General features: G+C 34.5%; 1 long non-coding RNA gene across 1 annotated transcript in view; it reads right to left on the reverse strand.

Moving 5' to 3' along the window:
- Positions 1 to 1,227: 1,227 nt before the first annotated feature.
- LOC111091099 overlaps positions 1,228 to 23,856 on the reverse strand; it is a 40,889-nt gene continuing 18,260 nt past the window's right edge. Inside the window, exons 2-3 of the long non-coding RNA XR_005373897.1 lie at positions 2,811 to 2,981; positions 1,228 to 1,283 (exon numbers count right to left, since the gene is read on the reverse strand). This is a non-coding gene — a long non-coding RNA (uncharacterized LOC111091099). The remainder of the gene's footprint in view (positions 1,284 to 2,810; positions 2,982 to 23,856) is intronic.

A 23,856-nucleotide genomic window follows, 5' to 3' on the forward strand; every position in this document is an offset into this window, starting at 1 on the left:
AATGCCTTTGCCAGCCCAGAAAATATATGCAGTGCTCCTATGCCTGAGTACCCCTTTATTCTTTTCATGATTTATCATGGAAATGTGAGTTGACAGTTTTATGTATGGAATGCAAATGTGGCTCACTTTATCAATCCCATGCATATTAATATGTATGTATGGTAATTCTTGTTGCTTGTGGAATGGCCTTTAGATACTACTTCAATTCTATGCAATTTAATAGGTGAAATGTTGGAAGGTACACATTTCATGGGTTTGTTTTTATTAAACTAGTAAAATGTTTGTAGAAATCTGCTTGGTGATTGTGATTCTTTTATTATTTTCCTATACATGATTGAAAAAAGAAGTCAGGTGCATTATCATATATATGCATGCATAATGTATTTACCAATATAAGGGCTGTTTCTATTTATGGAAATAATAACTTTATTGAAGCAAGACAGTCATCAGGGAAGAGTTACTGTTAAAAAAGGAAGGCACACATTTTCATCAGGTTCCAGAAATTATCTGAATTAGAGCAATTAGGATCTACCAAGTGATTTTTAGCTTTCTAATATAATTATGGAAGAAAATAAAATTTCATAATCTCTAATTATTCTTCCCACATGCAAAATATCATTATCCACCAGACTTGGTTATGAAGATGAAAACCTCCCTCCACCTTTTTCCTTAGCTTTCCTAGCCACTATATTTCAAGGATTTAAGAGTTTGTGCTTTCCACTCAAGAGTTCATATTTGAAAGCCAGATCCAAGCATTTACTAGCTGGATGACCTTAGACAAATATTTTAAACTCTGTAAAAGTCAATTTCTCCAACAATGAATCATAAATAATAATAATAATCACTTCATTTAGCTGGATGGTCTTAGACAAATATTTTAAACTCTCTAAGAGTCAATTTCTCCAACAATGAATCATAAATAATAATAATAATCACTTCATAGATTTTAATGATATGAGTAACTGAGATAAGAGAGGTAAGGTGTTTCACCATTCTTTCCTACACTGAGTTAACATTCAATATGATTTCTACTAGAAGAATCAGCATCATCATACATGTATCATTTATGATAAAGATATACCTTTCTCTGTTTACAGACCAATATCTCTTCTACTAATAACTAAAAACTTAAAAGTTGTTTACCTCTTGGAGCACCTGGTTGGCTCAGGTTGCAATCCCAGGGTCCTGGGATCAAGCCCTGCATCAAGCTCTTTGCTCAGCAGGGAGTCGGCTTCTCCCTTTCCCTCTGCCTGCTGCTCCCCCTGCTTGTGTTCTCTCTCTCACTTGTCAAAAAGAAAAATTTCTTTTTAATCTTTAATAAGAAAAGTTGTCTCCCCTTTTATATTTTATAATTTCACTGATCCATTTCTATATGTGTATATATATGCATATATGTATTTATATATAAACATGCCCACATGACTTACATTAAAAACAACAACAAAACACTCCTCATATTTCTTCATCAACATGCATCCCCCTCCCCCAGCTATTATATTCTATCACTCTGCGTAGATATAGTCCCAATTTCTTGAAAGAATTGTTATGCTTTATTTCTTGATTCTGCACCTGGCATTCACTTCTCTATTATGGATTTGACCTTCATATCTCCCTTCAAGTCCCTCTGAGTATTCCATAACCTTAATATCTGTAAATACAATGAATAGTTTCTCAGAATTTTCTAGTCTTACTTTAACAGCATTTGACAGAATTGGCTACGTCCTCTACCTTGAATATCTCATCCACTGACACCAGTTTCTCTTATTTTCCTTCCGGCCTTTTGACCTTCCTTCTTAGTCTCCTTGCCTCATCCTTCAAAGCTTTTCATTAAGTGTTCTGGCTTCTCAGGAACTCTTGATGACTTCACCAAAGTTCACAGTTTTTAAGTCCTTTTAATTGCTAAGTAAGTTGTTAAACGACAACAACAAAGTACAAACATCTGATTGTTCTGGCTCAAAAAGTAGAACACATATTTATTTCTTTTCGTCACCTCTTACATCTGGTACATCAATAAGTCCTGTCGCCTCCACATTTGAAGTACATATTAAATCTGATGACTGTTCTCCATTTCCACTACATCATTGTCCTCACTGAGATACTGCAAAATAATCATCTTATTCTATGTAGCCATAAAACAACAACAACAAACAACAACAAAATAGCACAACATCCAGTAAAGTTAGGTTTGTATGTTATGTTGTAACAAGTGCTGAGGAAAAAATAAGAAAGGAAGGACACTTGGTATGTTCTAGAAATGGACGTGGGGTTGGACGTGGTTTTAAACAAGAGCTTGAATGTTGACCATATTGAAAGGTGGCATATGAATGAATGTTCATAATGTATTTATTCCAAAGAAATTTGCTTAAATCACTTAAGCAGTCTGAATTTTTATAAGCTAAGATAAATAACTCAAGGACTTCATAAAAATATAATTCAGTGTAAATCATGATATGTGAAGATTAAATATATGTAACAAATGTTCTTAAGCATTTTTTTTTCCTAGGTTTTAAGCAGAAAGCCATGAAGGTAAATGGTACAGGGGGAGATCCTCAGGGGAGTTTCTGTTCATGCAAACTCTAAGATATTGTGACAGGTTTTCTGACAGCATCAGCCCATGGAGTATCTGGGGTCTATATAAAAGCAAGAGAAAACATGCAATATGAAGTTGAAGACATTGTAATGGAAGTTTTCCATTAGAAAACTAAAAGTTTTACATTAGAAAACTAAAAGTTTTCTTTAGAGAGGAAGAGTTGCTGGTGTATCTGGGGTTTCCTCAAACCTCCTCTGGTGAGGCAGTGCCTCCTTCTTACCTCAAGCAAAATAGGAATAAACTTCAAGTGAACCAAGTCTATATTTAAATTTGAAAAGTCTGAAGGCAAGAGGCCGGAGCTGGTTTCCTGAGATGAACAGGATCAAAAAGTACTGCTCTGAGAGATGCTGCACTTCTGGTAGCTTCCAAGGAGTCCTGTGGTCTTCATGTGCTAGAAAAGAATATTGAAGAAAGGAACCAATGGTGAGCCATATCTAAAGACCCTTCCCAAGAAGACTTCTAACCAAGAGTGAGGTATCTTCAGAGGAAAGATTGAAAGTCTAGTATGTCCTAGAAGAGGTGGCACTTGAGTGAGGGGGAATATAAATAACACATAGGAGAAGGAACACCATCAACCACTTTAGGAATTCCAGCTGCCTCTGCAACTAGGAAGAAACTCTCACAAGAGAAAGAGTAAGCTTTTGGCATATACTAAACCTGAATGGTACTAATATTGGATTACAACCTTCCCAGGCAAGTGAGACATTCTCACCCTTCTCTCCCCCCACTTCTATTGACTTTAAACTTGGGGGGTTCTCTAAAGAGCCACAGAGTGGGGGCAAGAGATCAAGACCAAGCAACTATGCAGTTCCTTTCCTGTGATTGCTTATCGGTTGAGGAGAGAAAAAAAAAAATGTGGACTTGAAGAGAAGTTAAAGATCTGATGTTAAACTGAAAGGGATTTACTTTATTTGAAAAGAGCCAGAAATCTATGAGATCTTCCCAAATTTTTCTTTAGACTTAAGGGGAAAAAAATCAATGCAAAGAGTGCTCTGAAAAGGGAAGGTATGAGAAAGAAAGTTTCTTCCCCATTGTATGCTACCACGTCCACTTTTTTGGTAAACTGAAAATATGCAAGTTTATAAATTTCATTGAGTTTTTCACTGAGTGATAATTGGTTATATTGGGAACTTCACTGAGTAAATAAATTCATTTGTTCTTTATCTGAAATTGGATATCAGTTCATTTAATAGGAATAATTTGGCAAATTATTCTCAATGATATAGTCAGGAATAATTGCAAATGACTTTGAAATGCATAAAAAAAAAGATTATTGGATGTCCTGTCGAGTTCCTCCTTCAGTATCTCTAAGCTATGTTAGCATTCTAAATTGTAAATAACTGATAACAATGAATATGATTTTTCTCATAGGTATGCAAAATAAGTTTTATTTTTTCCAGTAGAGGTAATATTTATATCCTTTTCCTCCCTCCCAAAGAACTGTTTTCGATCTATTGCTTAAGTTCGTTACAACATTCATGATTATTTACTTAATATGTGCCTCCCATTTCTTCCCTGAACTGTTTTGCAGTGTCTTACTGGTGCCCTCATTAATGTATGAGGGTCATGCTTTCATCCTGTAAGAAAAAATATTCTTTAAAATCTTGGAGGTCCCACTGAGGAACTTAGTCAAGTTACCTGCCAGAGTAGGTGCGAGGGGAAAAACCCATGCTACTGATCTGCTGCTTTTTATCTTGTCCTCCAGAGTGAAATCCAGTGGCAATAGAACTTTAATTGTGTTGGTTTTGTGTTTCATTTTTCCTCTTTTACTAATTTTATGTTTTTTTTTGTTGTTGTTTTTGTTTCACTTATGTATTTTATCTTCCATTGGTAACAGTCATGCTTGGGAATTTGGTGTGATGGTCTGACTTTTGGTGATTTTTTTCATATGGATGATAGAGATCTATTCTCTTTTGGGTGAGAGATGATATAGAATAAGGTTTGTTATTCTTTCTCTGATTGTTTTCCTTTTGAAAAAAAAAATTGAGCTCCAATAAATTAAGAAGTAGATGCCCACAGGAAGGAAAATGGTTCTTTAGTATCTGTGTTTCTATATTTACTCTTGACCTGTGGCTGAATTTATAGACCTGAAGCCATAGCTTTCTATGCATGTATGTGTTTGTAATTCTGAAAGCCCTTTACCTTTTACTGTGTGAGTGTGAAGTGTTTTCCTGTCTCGAGAGGATTCATATCACACGTTAGATCATGAACTATCTTAAATTACAGGATCTGTTCTGATTGGCTTATCAAGATAACAAATGAGCACTTCTTTAAGTTAAATATTCCTAAAAGTTCCAGAAAATAAGAATATTAAACTGTTAATATTTTATATATCCTAAACTTGAAAAAAAACAAAAAAAAATATTTTCCTTACAAAAAATGACTCAGAAATATTTTAAGACACTACAAAATTAAGATCATCTTTGACAAGACTAGTTGAATAATTTTGGTTGTAAAAAAATCTAGCTGTGTTTTATCTGTAATTTATTACTATTAAGTACAATAAGAGCATATATTTTATTCTACTTGGGTTTGTTTTTCCAAACTTACAAATCTACTGATCAAATCAGGTAATAATTTCTCATGAGGTGTTTTAAGATTTTAAAAAACTTTAAATTCATTTAAATAAATTGAATAATTATTTTCTTTTTATTTCTATGATAGCTATATTTGAAGCATGCTAGCTCAAAGGAAACTTTTGAGATTTTTAAATAATTTAAAACCTCATTCTGATGTTACCTTAAGTTAATTAACAGATACAAATTGTATACCTAAATAATTTTTTAGAAAGATAGATTATCCAAACATGATTACTAAACATCATTTTTATTTCATATGCCTTTTACTTCAATATTTTTTGAAAGGCTGAATATAGATAGCTTTGGGTCATGAATGTATAAATAAGATCTGTGTGACCTTAGCAGGTTTTATTATGTATATGTATGTTTACATATGTATATATGTAACCGCTAACCTGGAAAATTCTTCTGTAGGACAGATAATTCTCATTTATCCAAAACCTCGCTTTTACTATGAAATAGCAGTTTCTTTGGTTAAAAGTTATAAACCTATATTAGGAGCAACAGTGGCTAAGGAATACAGTTGTATGTGTGCTTTTGTTTGTAAAGGAAAATTATGGAAGTTTTTCTTAATGCAGCAGTGCTCAAGCTTCTTAGTCTCTGAATGTTTTGTATTTTTGAGGGCCCCAAAGAGCTTTTGCTGATATTTTAACTATATTTACCGTGTTGGAAATAGAAACTGACTTTTTCAACTCATGAATTCATTTGTAGATAGCAAGAGCGAACACCACATAAACATAAACACAATCTTGGTTTTGTTGCAAAAATTGTTTTGACCTTGCAGACCCCTTGAGAGAACTACTGTTCTAAAGTAAAGTGTCCTTTGCTTTCAGAAAATGAAGGAACATAATGAAGGCTAACATATGGAAAGTGAGTTTTATTTGTCTTGGCTTATAATATCCGTGTTTAGAAAGAAAAAAGAAACTATGAAATATGTTAAAATTTTAGCAAAGTCCACTCAATTTGGATGGGCTTGCTTTCATAGTTTCTAATTAGTGCCTTTAGCTACTGTAGGAGAGGTTATTTTTCAATTTGATGCAGTCTGCCCAGATGGAGATTTTGTGTTGTATCAGATTAATTTTCTGTGCCTTATGGTGAATTTATAATCCTCTAAAGAAGATGAGTTAAAAGGAATTACCGACTTAAAAAAAGGAGAAAAAAAAAGACCAATGTTTCTACACTTACGGAAGAGCTATAGTTCTTTACAATTGTGTCATTTTCTATTTTTCCTTTAAATGTTTTGTCATCCAATTAAATATAAAACCAACTACTGCATGTCGGGTACCCATGATCCTATCTTAATCGAGTACCCAAAACTCTGGTAACTCTTGAGTTTGCCTTCCCAAAATCTACACTAAACTTGTAAAAAATCCACTTAAAATTTTGCTTGAGTTTTTCTAGACAGCTCCTGGAAAATCATACATCTTTCCTTCTTCTCTATAAAGAGAGATGCTAAAGTCATTAGGTTTGTTCTATATGTCACTATTATGAGTCACACAGAAAATTGTCAGATCAGAAGATATGCTCAACCTTCCCTAAGTTTGTATAAGTAAAGTGTTATTAATATACGTATTTTTGAAACTGCACTTTATGGGAAGACTGGCGATTTGTCAATATGCTGCTTTTCATAATATGTATTTATCCTCAGGTAAATTTTTCTCAATTTCAGTATTATTGGTTATAGAAATAAACTAACCACAGACAGCTATTAATCCTCTATTTACAGATAATTTTTATTTTACTATTGGGTTTTCCTGAAGGTTCTACTACAAGTTATAGTCCAGAGAATGTGTTAGCAAAATATAGAGACCATTTCATAGATTTGTGGAAAAGTTCTGTTTTAGGCACTTCAAATTATTGATGCTAAAGAGTAGTCTTGTGCGTATAGGCTTTGAGCAGATATAACTTAGGTAACTTTCAGACCTTATCAGGGGACTGAATCAAGATTTTCAGTATTCATTTTGGTCCAGAAGTCAGTCACCTGCCAGTGGATGGGTAACCCAGGATCCAGCAAGCAAGAACTAATTATATAGGACTGAATGAACTGATGAGAGAAATCACATCGTGTTCAATTATTTCCTGTATGGCTGATGTTCTTTCAATGTTCTGTTTTCTAGACTTATAAGGAAGTCCTTTTTTCTCTTTTCTTAAGCTATTTACAACTCACAACAATTCAATAACTCTGCTTTTATATATTGAAATAAGACATTTAAAAATGATACTGGATTCTCATTGACCTAGAATTCATAAAATCTTACTGAATCTCCTTACTCTTCATGACAAAAAAGGTAGATTGCATAGATTCCATAAGAATCTGTTCTCCATTTTACCAGTCATGTTTGAAATAATGCTCATTAAATCAGGTGTGACAAGGCAGCTTTAAATAGCAATGTTGCATAAGATACCTAGGAATAAACCTATCCAAAGATCGAAAGGATCTATACCCTCAAAACTATAGAACACTTCTGAAAGAAATTGAGGAAGACACAAAGAGATGGAAAAATATTCCATGCTCATGGATTGGCAGAATTAATATTGTGAAAATGTCAGTGTTACCCAGGGCAATCTCTATCAAAATACCATGGACTTTCTTCAGAGAGTTAGAACAAATTATTTCAAGATTTGTGTGGAATCAGAAAAGACCCCGAATAGCCAGGGGAATTTTAAAAAAGAAAACCATATCTGGGGACATCACAATGCCAGATTTCAGGTTGTACTACAAAGCTGTGGTCATCAAGACAGTGTGGTCCTGGCACAAAAACAGACACATAGATCAATGGAACAGAATAGAGAACCCAGAAGTGGACCCTGAACTTTATGGTCAACTAATGTTCGATAAAGGAGGAAAGACTATCCATTGGAAGAAAGACAGTCTCTTCAATAAATGGTGCTGGGAAAATTGGACATCCACATGCAGACGAATGAAACTAGACCACTCTCTTGCACCATACACAAAGATAAACTCAAAATGGATGAAAGATCTAAATGTGAGACAAGATTCCATCAAAATCCTAGAGAAGAACACAGGCAACACCCTTTTTGAACTCGGCCACAGTAACTTCTTGCAAGATACATCCACGAAGGCAAAAGAAACAAAAGCAAAAATGAACTATTGGGACTTCATCAAGATAAGAAGCTTTTGCACAGCAAAGGATACAGTCAACAAAACTCAAAGACAACCTACAGAATGGGAGAAGATATTTGCAAATGACATATCAGATAAAGGGCTAGTTTCCAAGATCTATAAAGAACTTCTTAAACTCAACACCAAAGAAACAAACAATCCAATCATGAAATGGGCAAAAGACATGAAGAGAAATCTCACAGAGGAAGACATAGACATGGCCAACATGCATATGAGAAAATGCTCTGCATCACTTGCCATCAGGGAAATACAAATCAAAACCACAATGAGATACCACCTCACACCAGTGAGAATGGGGAAAATTAACAAGGCAGGAAACCACAAATGTTGGAGAGGATGCGGAGAAAAGGAAACCCTCTTACACTGTTGGTGGGAATGTGAACTGGTGCAGCCACTCTGGAAAGCTGTGTGGAGGTTCCTCAAACAGTTAAAAATAGACCTGCCCTACGACCCAGCAATTGCACTGCTGGGGATTTACCCCAAAGATACGGATGCAATGAAACGCCGGGACACCTGCACCCCGATGTTTATAGCAGCAATGTCCACAATAGCCAAACTGTGGAAGGAGCCTCGGTGTCCATCGAAAGATGAATGGATAAAGAAGATGTGGTTTATGTATACAATGGAATATTACTCAGCTATTAGAAATGACAAATACCCACCATTTGCTTCGACGTGGATGGAACTGGAGGGTATTATGCTGAGTGAAGTAAGTCAGTCGGAGAAGGACAAACATTATATGGTGTCATTCATTTGGGGAATATAAATAATAGTGAAAGGGAATATAAGGGAAGGGAGAAGGAATGTGTGGGAAATATCAGAAAGGGAGACAGAACGTAAAGACTGCTAACTCTGGGAAACGAACTAGGGGTGGTAGAAGGGGAGGAGGGCGGGGGATGGGAGTGATTGGGTGACAGGCACTGGGGGTTATTCTGTATGTTGGTAAATTGAACACCAATAAAAAAAAATTTAAAAAAAATTAAAAAAATAGCAATGTTGACTTTATTGACAGACTCAATGCCTACAAAGCTCCTGCTAGGAAAACTGGCCCTAAACCTGCCTTACAGGGTTAGGCCTTTTAGGTGGTAAGGAAGATAAATTCCTGGCAGGCCAGGACCCTTAGGAAATTTTGAGGATCTTTGAAAGAGAAATCCCTCAAATTTATAGGCACTGTGGTTGAAATCTGGTGGAACAAGTTTCTTGGGTTTGTTTTCCTATCCTCTGTAAAGTAAATAAATAGAGGCATTTAAAAGCATGATCTGAGGTTCTTTATGATCTTAGATTCTTTTGTACAGAAATCAATTTTGGCCTTGTGGGATGTTCAATACTCTATAGCATTTAGTTTACAAAAGAACACAAAAGGGATCCTATAGGGCTAATTAAAACACTTGCTGGACCTATGTAAATAACCAGACGGAACCTAATGAGACCAGTCTATTTTGCAATGGCCAATAATAACTTCCTTTGATATTATGATGAACATAAGGGGGAGGGAGGTCTGTCAGAAAATTAAATGTGAATGGAAAATTGATTAAAAATTATTACTGGGTGTCCTGTTTAGTGCACACATCTTACTTATCTCTGTCTCTGGTTATTTTTCAGCTCCATTACCACCTTGTAAGTAGTAGATAAGGGATAGTGATGCAAATAGTTCTTGTCCATATGCATACGGATGCATTTTGACTAGTGGAGGTGTAAATGATCTCCATAAACTCTGTAGGAGAATCAAATCCTTTTATCTATTAAGAGTATTAGTTTTAGTACACTTGTTTGCTTATATATGTGTCTGATTCTAGGATAATCCATTGACCAGATGGAACATTTTTCATGTTTTTTATTATTAATGAGTTAAAGTACATATTTGAAATTGATCATATTATATTTAGATGACAGTAATGATTTTACCTGTTAAAAAGTATACTTTCAGAACTGTAGCATACCAGGCTCATACAATAACCTAATAGGAACCCAACACTACCCCTTAACCCCTAACCCTAACCAAAACCCTATGGAAAGATCTCTGACCTGCTCTATACAAGGCATATACCCTCACTCTGCCCTTAATCATAAACCTCATGCTTTCCATAACCCTATGCTGAACCTTACCCTAGATGTAAGAAGGAAAAAGACAAACAGTAGAAGTGATTATCTATACATATATATGATATTTATCATATATACACACACACAAAATGGAATATCATTCAGCCACGCAAAAGTATGAAATCTTGACATTTGCAAGGACCTGGATGGGGCTTGAGAGTATGATGCTAAGTGAAAATAAGCCAGTCAGAGAAACACGAACACCATATGATTTCACTCATGTGTAGAATTTAAGAAACAAAAATAATGAGCAAAGGGATGTAAAAAGTAGAGAAAGACAAAACCTAAAACAGACTCTTAAGTATAGAGAACAAAAGGATGATTACCAGAGAGCAGGTGAGTGGCGGATGAGTGAAATGGGTCACAGGATTTAAGGTGTGCACTTAGGTGATTAATACCAGGGGGAGTTGTATGCAAGTGTTGAATCACTGTATTTTACAATTGAAACTGATTGTAAATCAGGGGTGGTGGAAAGGGAGGCGGGTGGGGGTGACTGGGTGGCGGGCACTGAGGGGGGCACTTGACGGGATGAGCACTGGGTGTTATTCTGTATGTTGGCATATTGAACACCAATAAAAAATAAATTTATAATAAAAAATTACACTGTATGATAACTGGAATAAAAGTAAAACCTTAAAAAAATGAAATATATACTTTAATGTATGTTATTTCAATTTGCCTCTCAAGCCTTTACCATCATTTTTCTACTATGTAACAGGTGCTATTCAAGTAGATTTATAAGTCCTTTCAATTCTAAGAACCACTCTGCACTGTAGGTATTATTATGCTCATTTTATATCTACTGAACTAAACTCTCAAGATAATAGGTGGTGAAATTATGATTTAAAACTGTTTTCAATGTCTGTAGCCTTAGGAAAAGCTTGTTAACTTTCAAAACATTTAACAAAGCTCCAAAATGCAAATAATTGAAACTACCATCATTATCTATTTCAACATGATTGAATTTGGTTTGTTTTGATTATAAGCTATACAAAAACCTATTCCAGGGAAGTTCTCAGTGAGATGAAGGAAGCTGGCATCTGAAGTACACATTTTGTTGACAATAAGAAAAGTAAATGTAACCTCAGGGAATTTACTAGTATATCATTAACAGTATACCTCTATACCACTGGCCAACTTCCTAACTTCCAACCTTTTAGCCAGCCTATTAACCTTAGCTGGTATTGTTTGAACAATTTTCAGAATCATCTACTTTATCACCAAAAGCCAGGAATTGCCTGTTCATTTTTATGTTGTTTTTAGGTTTTTTTACAAGAATAAAATCCTTGATGGAGTTGGCTTTCTTACATACCTCAGCAATATGACTTGCCCTGGCTTAGATATGAGGTAGCGTTTTGAATGTCTTGCTATAAAAGTTTTCTCTTTGTCTAAATTGCAATGCCTTTGCATTTTGCTGTCTTTCCAAAATTTTCTCTATTCTCTAACTGTAGGTTTTCAGGAGCTATTTTCATGAGAACAATGAAACATTACTTCTTGTCCTACAATTCTGTTACCAAATGTCTACTTGTCTTCAGATATTCACAATCTTTGGCTTTCTCCTACATTGAAAAGTCTGGAACAAAGAACTTTGCTTAGGCTTGTGATAGCTCTGAACAGTTTATATGTTCATTTCTCTTATCCTTTATGATTAAATTTTGATAAGCCACAGAAAGCCTGATGTTTCCTATCCATTTCTACTTGTCCAGCAATATAATGCTCCAGTTGTAGGGGTAATTGTTTGGCCTTCAGTCTTTTACTTAACCTATGCTAACTTTAAAGTTGTGGGAATTAAGTAAGTACGTAAAGTGGCTAAGCCCCTTTTAAGCACAGAATAAATTTCAATTTCCTCTCTTCCTTCTTTTTCCTTTAATTTTGTCTTTACGATTCTAGCACTACTTAACCAATGATGTCCTAGACACACCCACTATGCCTTGTTACTTCTCATCAGGATTTATATATTTTCTTATTCTCTATAGATATAGCATTTGAGCTAGACGTGAAAGCAACCTCTACTTAATAAATGGAATAGTCAGGAAGCAAATTAATGAATGTCTCAATATGTGCATTTCTGCACCTCTATCTAGACTTTCACATGGACAGCTCTAACCAGTTTGGCTCAGATTCGCTTCAGTTCATACACTCGAGAACATATTTATCAGACACCAGACAGCAAGGCTCCTTCAGACAGTCAATATACTGCAGGAGAGACACTGAAAAGTGAAATTCTAATTATTCTTGACATAGGGCATTCTAAGGGTGTTTCATGCCAAAATAATGAAAGTTATTTTTCTTCAGAACACTGAAAGACGATACATGAGGCATCTTCAGGTTTCCATAGAAATGGGGCTAAATAAGAAACATGTGGCACTTTCTGATGGATACAGATCATCCTGAAATCACTTCACATCTGTTGGCTAAATAGAGAAATGACTATAAATCTTTTTGAAAACAAAGGAGAGAAAAATGTAGCGAATATATCAAGTAATACCTTTATGGCATCATTTAGCAATGACTCTACAAAGAAGGTTATTTGTAACGGTAGATTTATTTGTCATATACCATTTTTAAAAAAAGAAAATTAGAATTTATAGAGGGTTATGATATTTAATATGGCCTTGTAAACTCTAGATGTTTCACTTTGCTACTTACAAACCTTACTTTTTGTCATTAGCAACATTGTAAAAATTTAGAGATGTGTCCTTCTTGAACCTGGTATGAGTTCCTATCATTAGGGATATTTTAAGTTTATTTTTAACAGTCCTCTGTAGAAATTTAAATAAGTCTTTCTTAGCTTCACATGCACATGCATATGAAAAGGGTTCATTTGAAGCAGTTAATAGTAGAGGAGTGTATACTGGAGAATAAATTGTTTATAACCATATACACACTTAATGGGAAAAGTGTATAAAGCTCACAGTTGGGAATTCAGACATTTCCACCTTCTAGAAATGCTTCTGGAAAATACTTCTCCCCACCATGTTCCATTCTCAGTAACATGCCATTTAAATATCAAAACATAATTATTTTAAGCATTTTTTATTTTAAAGCGTATCAATGGAAGTACCTTTTACCACTTCCATATCGCTTCAAGAAATAATATAAAATATGCATCCATGAGGCTTAAATTTACACGTTACTTAACGATTTATCATTGCATGACTAGTCTTACCCTTCAAATATATAAGGAACATACATTATCCTCATATACGTGTTCTTGTATGACAAATACAGAAATAATAAATTCTCCTTTTTTGCATGTAACCTAAGATTCTGACCTTCGAAAACCCTGTTACAAATATCTTTATCATAATCCATATTCTTGTTGCCCTTAACTCTTAGAAAAGAACTATTGATTTTTTTTATATATACATAAAAAGAATCAAGTAAGAAAGAAAGGAGTAAAAAGTGATCTTCTATTCCATCCAAACTAGACCACATAGACCCGGGTATTGGTGGTGTCGGTGGAGGCAGGGATGCTGTGGAAGTTTTCATCCACCAGCATGGGCTCGGAAACTAATAAATAGCAAATTTGCTTCTTCGTCCTCTCCTTTGCTTCTTCGAATAATTTTCCAATGGCATCAGCTACAAAAGTGAAAGCTTCACATCGGACTGAGAAATGAGAGAGGACTTTCCACCGGGTGAAGCATCTGTCTGATTTGAACATCAGATTCTGCTTTTGTATGCCATGCTTTCTTCTTATACTGGGGACTGACCCCTATTAGATACTAGGATCTCTGATAAAATTCTGGCCTGGTGTGAATTTTTAGCCAAAGAAAGGAAAACCATTTCCGGAAACTGCTATATGAGAGATACTGAAATTTAATGATGTAATTTAAGCGTTATAACATTTTGAAGGGATATTAGAGGTCAGAGTTAAACGTCCTCATTTTCAGATGTAGAGAGAGTTAACAATGAGTTTTAATGACTTGTTCAAGGTCATTGTTAGCTTTCATTAGATGTAAATTGCATATTTTATTTAGTTTCCTAGCTCTTATATGCCTTGTGGTACTTCTTGACATTTTTTCCACTCCAATATAAGATTATTCATGGGGATGGGGACTGCATAACAGGGAGGTAATCCTACCCCTCAAGAAAGAACAGAGAGGCTATTAAGTGATGCTATGGAGGATGGGTTTCCTTTAGAAATTTCTCTTTTCCCTTCTCACCGTTAAGGTTAAAGGGACGTCGTATGACAATAATGATTCTAGACTGGGGTGTTAATTAATTCCCAGACTGTTATATTTGCACGTGATATATTGCAACAAAGGCACTGGACCCAAACATCCCGTCCTCTCCCATCTAAGGTACTGCCTTAAAAGGGTGAGAGGGAGAGGGGAAAGTAACATGTAAATCGAGGGGTAGAAGTACAATTTCAAGCTGCCTGGGCATGTTTTATATGCCAAGCAAATGGCACTTGGTATCAGCTAGCTCCTTCCTGAATATCTCACAGAACCAATATCTGTGCACATGAACCAATATCTGTCTACTTCATAGTAAGAGGAGAAATGGAAGACACATAGCTCTTTCAATAAATGCTGATGAGCATTTTTTTTAAAAAAGATTTATTTATTTTCCTGAGATCACAACCTGAGCTGAAACCAAGAGTGGGATGCTTTACCGATTGTGCCACCCAGGTGTCCCCAGCCCGCCCCCGATGACCTTTTTGAGGAATCACTTTAATTATTTTGACTGGAAAAGTAAAAAAGACCTGAAAAAAAAAAAAGGCACGAGAAATTCACAAAAAGGGGTGTCAAAGAGTGTCAAGAGTAGAGTGATCTATAAAGAGGAATTTCTTACCAACTTCTATTATATATATATCTGTTCTATTATTTTATAAAATCTCATCACAATGGCAGTGGTCTAAGTAGACTAGAAACTCTGTCCCACTCCCCAGATCCCACAAGGAGGTGATCTGATTACTTTCAAGTTGCAACAGAGAAAGCAAACTGTTAGGGTCGCTCCGATTCACGGAGTGTCCATGTCTTTGCCCTCTGGTTAAAAGTGACAGCCTTATTGTCTGCTTTTCTGTATATTGTCTGGTTGCACTCTGTCTGTGACAATTTAAAACTTGCTGCCAAAGTTACTTTATGATCTGTGGTCCAATCAGCATCTTTGCTTGTACTTTTTGGAACTGCCTGAGTATGGAGAGTGATAATGAGAACCACATTTATGAAACTTTGGATGATTTGTCTGAAAATCACAGATTTTTGGCAGTGTATGGAGATTAAGTTTTAACTTTCCATTCCGTTCCTTTTTCAATGGGATTTGCTCTTAAAACTCCCGGGGAAGAGAAGTTGAAATATTTTACTTCAGGACTCAATATATAAAATGTTCACTATAGCATAGCTACTCCCCAGGTAAATAGAAATACTAAAGGAGAAAAAATATCAATTTTCATGCTATTAAAACAGAGAAGCTAGATGTATTTAGCATGATAAATCACTTGGACACTGAGAAATTATAGTTCTTTACGGCTTCTAATATTTATAATTAACAACATGTTTACAGATTACCAATATATATTTGTATCTAATTACCCTATGACAACACCTTCTGCCTATTAGCTAAGAAAGGGTTGGGGTGAGGGGCTCCTGGGTGGCTCAGTCCCTGAAGCATCTGCGTTCTGCTCAGGTCATGATCTCAGGGTCCTGGGGTTGAGCCCAGCATCCCTACACTCTCTCTCCCTCTGCCCACCACCCCCACCCTGCTCATGCTCACTAGAGCTCTCTCTCTCAAATAAATAAATAATATCTAAAAAAAGAAAGAGTTAAGGTGAAAAAAATCAAGTTGGTATTTACTGAGCATATAATCTGTGCCAGGTACTATAGTTCTAGTTTCACATTTTTAAAAATTTTAAACAATATATATTTTTAAGATTTTATTTATTTATTCATGAAAGACACAGAGAGAGAGGCAGAGACACAGGCAGAGGGAGAAGCAGCCTCATGCAGGGAGCCCGATGTGGGACTCGATCCCAGGACTCCAGGATCACTCCTTGAGATAAAGGCAGATGTTCAACTGCTGAGAGATCCAGGTGTCCCTTAAACAATAATTTTCTGAAGAATCTATTCTTCATTCTTCAGACCAAAAAAAAAAAAAAAGTGTACGGAATGTAATTGAACATGTCTCACTCCTAGGATATGAAATAATTTTTTTGAGATGTTCAGGATCTTCATCTTTACCATTCATGAGCTGTGATCACTAGATCATCTCTGATTTTTTAAAATTCTAATGGAAGATATAAGAGTTTCTGATTTAACCGTTGACTGCTGTCAACAGATTGCTAACACTGGTGGCAAAGGAAGAGAGAGAATCATTTCACAGCCAGTCCTTCTGTGAGGCTGAAGGGTGCAGGTTGAGAAGATGGCCTCTGATTTAAACAAATGTGTCAATCATTGATATCTTTGTAATCAGAGAATGCAAGATGAAGAGGAGGGGCACAACTGACTTGCTCTCAATTCTTTTCACATCTTGCCAACTTTGAAACAACCACGTTCTCCAAGCAGCTGTCTTTTCTTTCCTGGAAAACCATGATAGCTTCTTAACTGGGCCTCCTACAAATACATGTGCCCTTTTGATGCAACCTTCATATAAATATTCCCCAAGACATGCCCCAAATTCAAATCCTGTCATTTTATTTTCCTACTTTTTAATCTTCTCCTGGCTTCTCATTCTTTTCATAGATGAAATTCAGCATTCTTAAACTATCCTGAAAGCCCTTGTATCATCTGGTCACTCTGATCTGGATAATTAGGATATAACCTAAATAAATGGATAATAGATATGACCAGATGCAAGACAAATAACTCTATATAAACATATTGAAATTTATTTGCAATAAATTTCCATAAATTAAAAAAATAAAATTCCATAAATTTTCTCTTCTAAAAAAGATCACCTGCTCTTTACAGATTTTGAAGAATTTGATGGAATGCCTGAACTTTTTCTCTCTAATCTTTAAAAAAATAAGTGTTGAGTCCAAAGCTTCAGAAACAGTATGTGTTAATAGGCCTCAGACTATTCTTTTGACACCATTTTATGAAATTCTTCCTCGCTAAACATTATTCAATTATAAAATACAAAAGATAAATAAAGAGTATATAATATGTTCTGTTCTTGTGAGAAAACTAGGTGTCAGAGAGATGAAGATCACCGGGGTCAAGCGATAGGTAAAGCTGAACTCATCTTCAAAGTCTGTGGCAGACTTTCAGGTATTAAAATTCATTGCTTTTTCAACCACTCCATAACCACCTGCTTTCTATTTAAAGACAGATTTCAGAAAACACTTAGAATCATCCTTTCTACTCTTTGTTCTATCAGACTAACTCATTGCATTACAGGCTATTTAAACTCTTTCTATTCAATTGAGCAATGCTTCTCTGCCAGGTATTTGGGACAAATGACTAATAGGGTCCAACTTTAGAATTTAGAATTGCCCTATTATTATTTAACAATTACACATATATGTTTGTTTTGAAATAATTAATGAATAAAGGGGCTAAGCATCAAATGGGATATAAGTAGATGAAACCACTGTAAGGGCAGTGGAAACATTTTTATAATCGCTGATATGTTTCCTACTTAACCTGATATAAATTTAATGAACTGAAATAATACTGGTTCTTTCGATATATCTTTAAAGTGCAACCTCATCAAAGAAAAATCATTGGTAACTATTCTTAGAATGTAAAGAGGACAAATGATAATATCCACATGCTTTTCATGCTTCTGTTACATGTCGGAAGGGAAATTCAAAATCAAGGAAATATAGATAAATAACAGCACTGTGAGGGACTAACCACCTTGATTTTTTTCAACCATTTTTCAGTTCATGGGCTGCTTGTATCTCTACTAGTACACTTTGAAGAAGCAGAATTCTCAGTGATTGTATGACTTTGATTCAGCACAGTAAGGACAAGCTAGTTGGGATACATGTATATTCAATTTTTTCTGTACGCTAAAGATCATAGAGTAACACTTGTGGTTCCTGCCTCTTTCAGTTAAATCAGCACAATTGAAATACGCTTTGTTGCTTTACATAACATCTTGAGTAGTCTATGTATATGCCATCCGGCACAGGAAAATATTTAACATAAGCTTATATACTGCTCAATTATAAAAAAGAGAAATTTATTTCTTGAGTCACCATCCCTCAAATCCAAGTCACTGTCTTCTATAAAGATATAAGTGTTAGGCTGTCTATTTCATCTCTGATGTACTGGAAAGATCAGTCTGGAGCAAATAATGGAATCATCGCTCTACTACTTAATAATTGAATAACATATGCTAAGTTGCTTAAGTTATTTCAGCTTCAATTTTGCCCACTAATGAGTAGAATTAGTTTTTGATGATTTTGAAAGAATTAAAACATAGAACTTACTTGAAAACATTTTATACATAGGAAAGAACTTTTTTTTTTTTTTGAGAAATTTAGGGGATAATTTATTGCATTTTTTTTTTTTACAAGGAAGTGTTTTGGCTAAAAGATCATAAGTTTTGAGTGCAATAAAACAGTAACAGAAGAATGATGTTATTTTAATAACATGAACAACCTGCATCACCGGATCATTACATAGAAAATGACTCTATCTCACAGTGTACTTTACATAAATGTGAAATATGCACTGTAGCATTAAATCACTGGGGATTATTTTTGTTACTGCTGTGCAATCTAAACCATGTTTTCTTACATATCCCATGAGAAATGTATCAAATTTTAAAATACACACAAAAATGAAATTGTTGGTAAATATGACTGTATTAAGACAGCACAACATTGAATACAAATTTGAGTGACTACTAAAAGACATTTTGTGTTACACAAGTATAAGGCAAAAAGAATTTAAACCTCAAGTATATTTAAGTCATATAAACCAGTAAGAAAAAAAAAAAACTAGTAGAAGTATTGGTAAGACATTTCAACAGGGAACACAGAAGAGAAGAACTGTTACATTGATGAGCAAAAAATAAGTGAAACACTAAATTGCAATTTCAAAGAAAAATATCAGATATTTGTCAGATTGTAAATAAAATACTAACATTCTGAAGATACCAAGTGTTTTCAAGGATGTAGAGCAAAGAGATCAGATTTTTACTGCTGAGAATTTAAATCATTTTGGGAAGTAATTGAACAAAATTTAGTAAGGTTGAAGATGTACAAATCCCAAAACTCATTATTTCTATTCGTAGTTAAGTCCCTGAAAAGTTTTTTACATGTAAGGACATTTATTAGAATATTGGGTATAAGGGTAAATATTTGAAATGACCTAAATGTCCATCCAAAACAGAAGCTTAATATCTTTACAGTATATTTTTTTACATATAATAGTATTTAGCAGTTAAAATGTTGGAAGTGAACTATATGTGTCAAAAATTTTCACAAATATTTTTAAGTAAGAAAATTATAGAATGGAACTTCTAATATTGTGACATATTTAAAATATAAAAACATGCAAAATGATAGCATCTATTTTGTAGGGCCTCACATATGTTGACTAAAATAATGAAATGTGAGAGGAATAAAAAACACCCAAAATCGGGATAGTGATTTTGTGTAAGAAAAAGGAGAGAAAAGGAGGGAAATCAGATCAAGGAAGGAAAACACAAGGAATTTTAATATATTTATGCTATTTTTACTAAAAAGTGGTGATGAGACGTTAGCTTAGACAATTGGTATGCTGGTAATTTTGATCAACAATCTTGTTGAAAACAACTGGAAAACCCGAATAAAGCATAAGTAAGCATGTGCTTGAAAGAACTGGCAAATTATTAAGACTGTGAAGAATTAGTAGGCTAGTTATTGGAAAAAGATGCAATTTAAGAATATAAGTCTTGCATTTGGGGTTGCTTTAGCCTTGGGGTATTTGTCAATTCTGGAAGAAGTGACTGAGAGGCTTGTATTCTAAGAACTGCTTTGATATTCTTGTGGTACTAGGGAAACAAAAATTGGAATCCGGGAGTTTCCACAAGGAAGATATCCCAGATAAAGCCACCACATTTGGGTTGGTATCCTGAAATGTTTGTAATACAAAAGCAAGTTTTAGCAAGATGTGGATTAACTTTCTGAGAAATTGAAGCCCCACATCAATTAAATATAATCACAATTACTTGTCTTAGTTGATTTGGGTTTATTCTTGTCCCTTGATCTCTAATAGAAACTGTCAAGATTGTGATTATTTTTGGAGGGAAGAAAGGAGGTTGTTAGTAATGGAATAGGACAAGAAAGGAGCATGTTGGTGTTGGCTAATGTTTTGATTTTCTGCCTGGGTAACGGTTACAAAGATAATAATGTGATTAATCTAAGACTGTATATTTTTGTTTTATGTACTTATTGACGTTGAAATAATTTATCCTAAATAAAGCTAGAAATGACTTTCAAAAAACTAGCAGGAGTTCAATGAATGTTAATTGATAGCTAAAAAATGTCAAGCAAATAAGACAAAACTATTAAGATTTGATAAAATTGGTCCACCAACCTATGAATGTTTATTACTTTTTCGTAAGCATTATAAAAAAATGATATTCTTGGGCACCTGTGTCAGTTAAGCCTCCAACTCGATTTCAGCACAGGTCATGATCTCAGGATGCCATCAGGTCCCACACTCAGGAGGAGTCTGCTTGAGATTCTCTCCCTCTCCTTCTGCCCTCCCCCCTGAACACACACACAATTTCTCTCTCTAAAATAAATAAATCATTTGAAAATTATATACTTCATAAATAAATTTTTGTCAAACATATCTCAGTAAAGCTGGAAATAATTAGGAACACGTGGATGGCTCAGTTGGTTAACCATCTGTCTCGAGCTCTGGCCATCATCCTAAGGTCCTCGCATGGACCCAAGCCCCGTGTGGCCTGCCTGCTTCTCCTTCTCCCTCTGCCCTTTCCCCTCAACCTGCTTGTGCCCCCCTCCCCCCATCTCTCTCTCTCTAAATAAATAATCTTTTTTAAAGCTGGAAATAATGAGTAAAAAAAAATCAATGAAATGTACATTTCAAGAAAAGAAATCATTGTCATATTCATTCCAAGGAAACAAAATATTACATCTGGTACATAAACAACTCATAGGTAATATTTACAATAGTTCCAAGTCATTTCTATACATTGTTTACAGGGTCCAGATTTCTCACTTTATCCGGAATAACTTTTTATTGGATTCTTTTGTTTTCCAGAGGGAACAAAAGAAAATAGCGTGAAGTCAATTTCACAGACCTTGGAAACAGCACTAGCTAATGCAGCTGTAGCTCATTAAGCTAATTCGACAATCCTATAAAAAGACAGCTAGAAACCAGTATTGTAGCTTTTGCCCTTTGAATTATCTGGAATAGTTGCCCAGTAAAGTAAGTTTGGTAAAAGTAATATGAATGAAAATCACATTTCGGCATGATAAAACTTGTACGTTTTTCTTTCCCTTGCCGGAACACCTCATTTATCACATGCCGTGTGTGTGTGTGTGTGTGTGCGTGTGTGTGTGTGTACATATATATATATGTATATATACATTATATATATGTGTATATATGTATATTTTTTTCACTAAGAAATGAAATTTCCTTTTCTCATTGATTGTGAAAAGTCTTCCAATGTAGCTACTATGGCAATTTTTTTCCTGTTTAAGAGAAAAAAAATTACTTGTAATCGTCAAGTATAGTTCACTCCCCATAGTTGTCTGTAAAGGAAATGTGTCATGTATAAGGAAATGTGTTAACCAATCTTCTAAAATAAGCCAAATAGGTTAGTGAAAATAATTAATTAAAAAAACAACTTAAAGTCGCATAGATGCCACTTATGTGTTAACCTAAAGACACACTCTACATACACACACTTAAAGATAAAACAAATGTACTAAACTTTTTTGTATAAACTTCTAGTTTCTTCATTAGGGCATTTTTAAAGACTGGTATCATTTTTTTATGTCTTCTCAGTGTTTCTAAACTTAAAATATGTTTAAATTTTTATTCTTACCTCACCCCACATTTGAAACATATCCTGATATACTCAGGCAGCATTTGCAGCTTCAGTTGTTGGCTCCTATTTCCTTTTTTTTTTTTTTTTTTTTTGTTGGCTCCTATTTCCATTGGCAACTTCTGCTGTTGCTGTTTACTTCCTGCCTCTAGAGGTCAACATGAAGATGCAAATCTTGACTTAAAAATCTTTGTATCTTCATTCACTAGGAGGTATTCAACAAACACCAGCTGAATCAGTGAATGAAAATGAAATCTTAAGGGTGCCTGGGTGGCTCAGTTGGTTAAGCATCTGCCTCCAGCTCAGGTCATGATCCTGGGCTAGGGTCCTTGGATCAAACCTCTCATTGGGCTTCCTGCTTAGTGGAGAGTCTGCTTCATCCTCTCCCTCTGTCTACCACTCTCCCTGCTTGTGCTTACCCTCTTTCTCTGAAACAAATACATAAATAAGATTTACATCATTAAAAAAAAAAGAAGTCTTAGATATATTTTATGCTATCTATGGCATAACCACTGCTTTGTGGAGATTGAAAGCACTGATTGGTTTTACTTTTTTTTGTCCTGGAAATGGAGTAACTTTCCAGAAACAAACGAACCCCCCAAAGGAAAATCAGAGTTGTTAGTAGAAGGAGCAATGAGAGAAATAAAGTGAGGAGAAGATGTGTATGATTAGCAAGAAGAAAAAAAATCGTGAATGTAATATCCTTTGGGAAACAATTTTGTCTCTTGTTTTTAGTCATCGTTGATCATTATGGAATTCATAGTATTATCTCACAAAATATGATCTCAACAAAAATTTCATAATAAATAAAATGGGTAAATATTTCATTATTTGCAAACTTTATCATTGAAAATATGAAAACTTGAGAGACTCTATAAGCAAAATATGAAAATTAGTAAGTTAATACTGAATGAGTGCAACAAATTAACACCATACCGATTCTGATGCAAAGCAAATACACAAAAATAAACTGTACTTAAATATTAGCAACACATGAATTGTAATTTTCTAAGAATGCTAAATATACAATTGTGGGAAATATGAACTATACTCTAAATATTGCTTTGTATTAGAGTAGAAAGCTAAAAAATAAAATTGAGTCTTTGCTTCCACTTATTTAAACAATCCTTAGGCTTATGAAAGTCCTAAAATCACAATTTAATGATTTTTATCAGTAAATTTGACTTTTTATTACTGGGTGTAATGAAAGGATTCTTAAAGCATTAAAAGTGTAAACAACAAAGGTAATTTTGGAGGTAATATTATTTATTTACTTATTTTTGTAGAAGTATAGTTGATACAGAATGTTACATCAGTTTGAGGTGTACAACATAGTGATTCAACAAGTTTATACCTTATGCAATATTCCCCAAAAGTGAAGCTCCCGCCTGTCACTGTACAATGTATATCTTGACTATATTCCCTACCAAGGCAATTATTGAGAAGTGTAGCTATGACAAAATCTAAAATATATATTC

Source organism: Canis lupus, chromosome 19 (assembly GCF_011100685.1).
Source record: "Canis lupus familiaris isolate Mischka breed German Shepherd chromosome 19, alternate assembly UU_Cfam_GSD_1.0, whole genome shotgun sequence".
Lineage (NCBI taxonomy): Eukaryota > Metazoa > Chordata > Mammalia > Carnivora > Canidae > Canis > Canis lupus.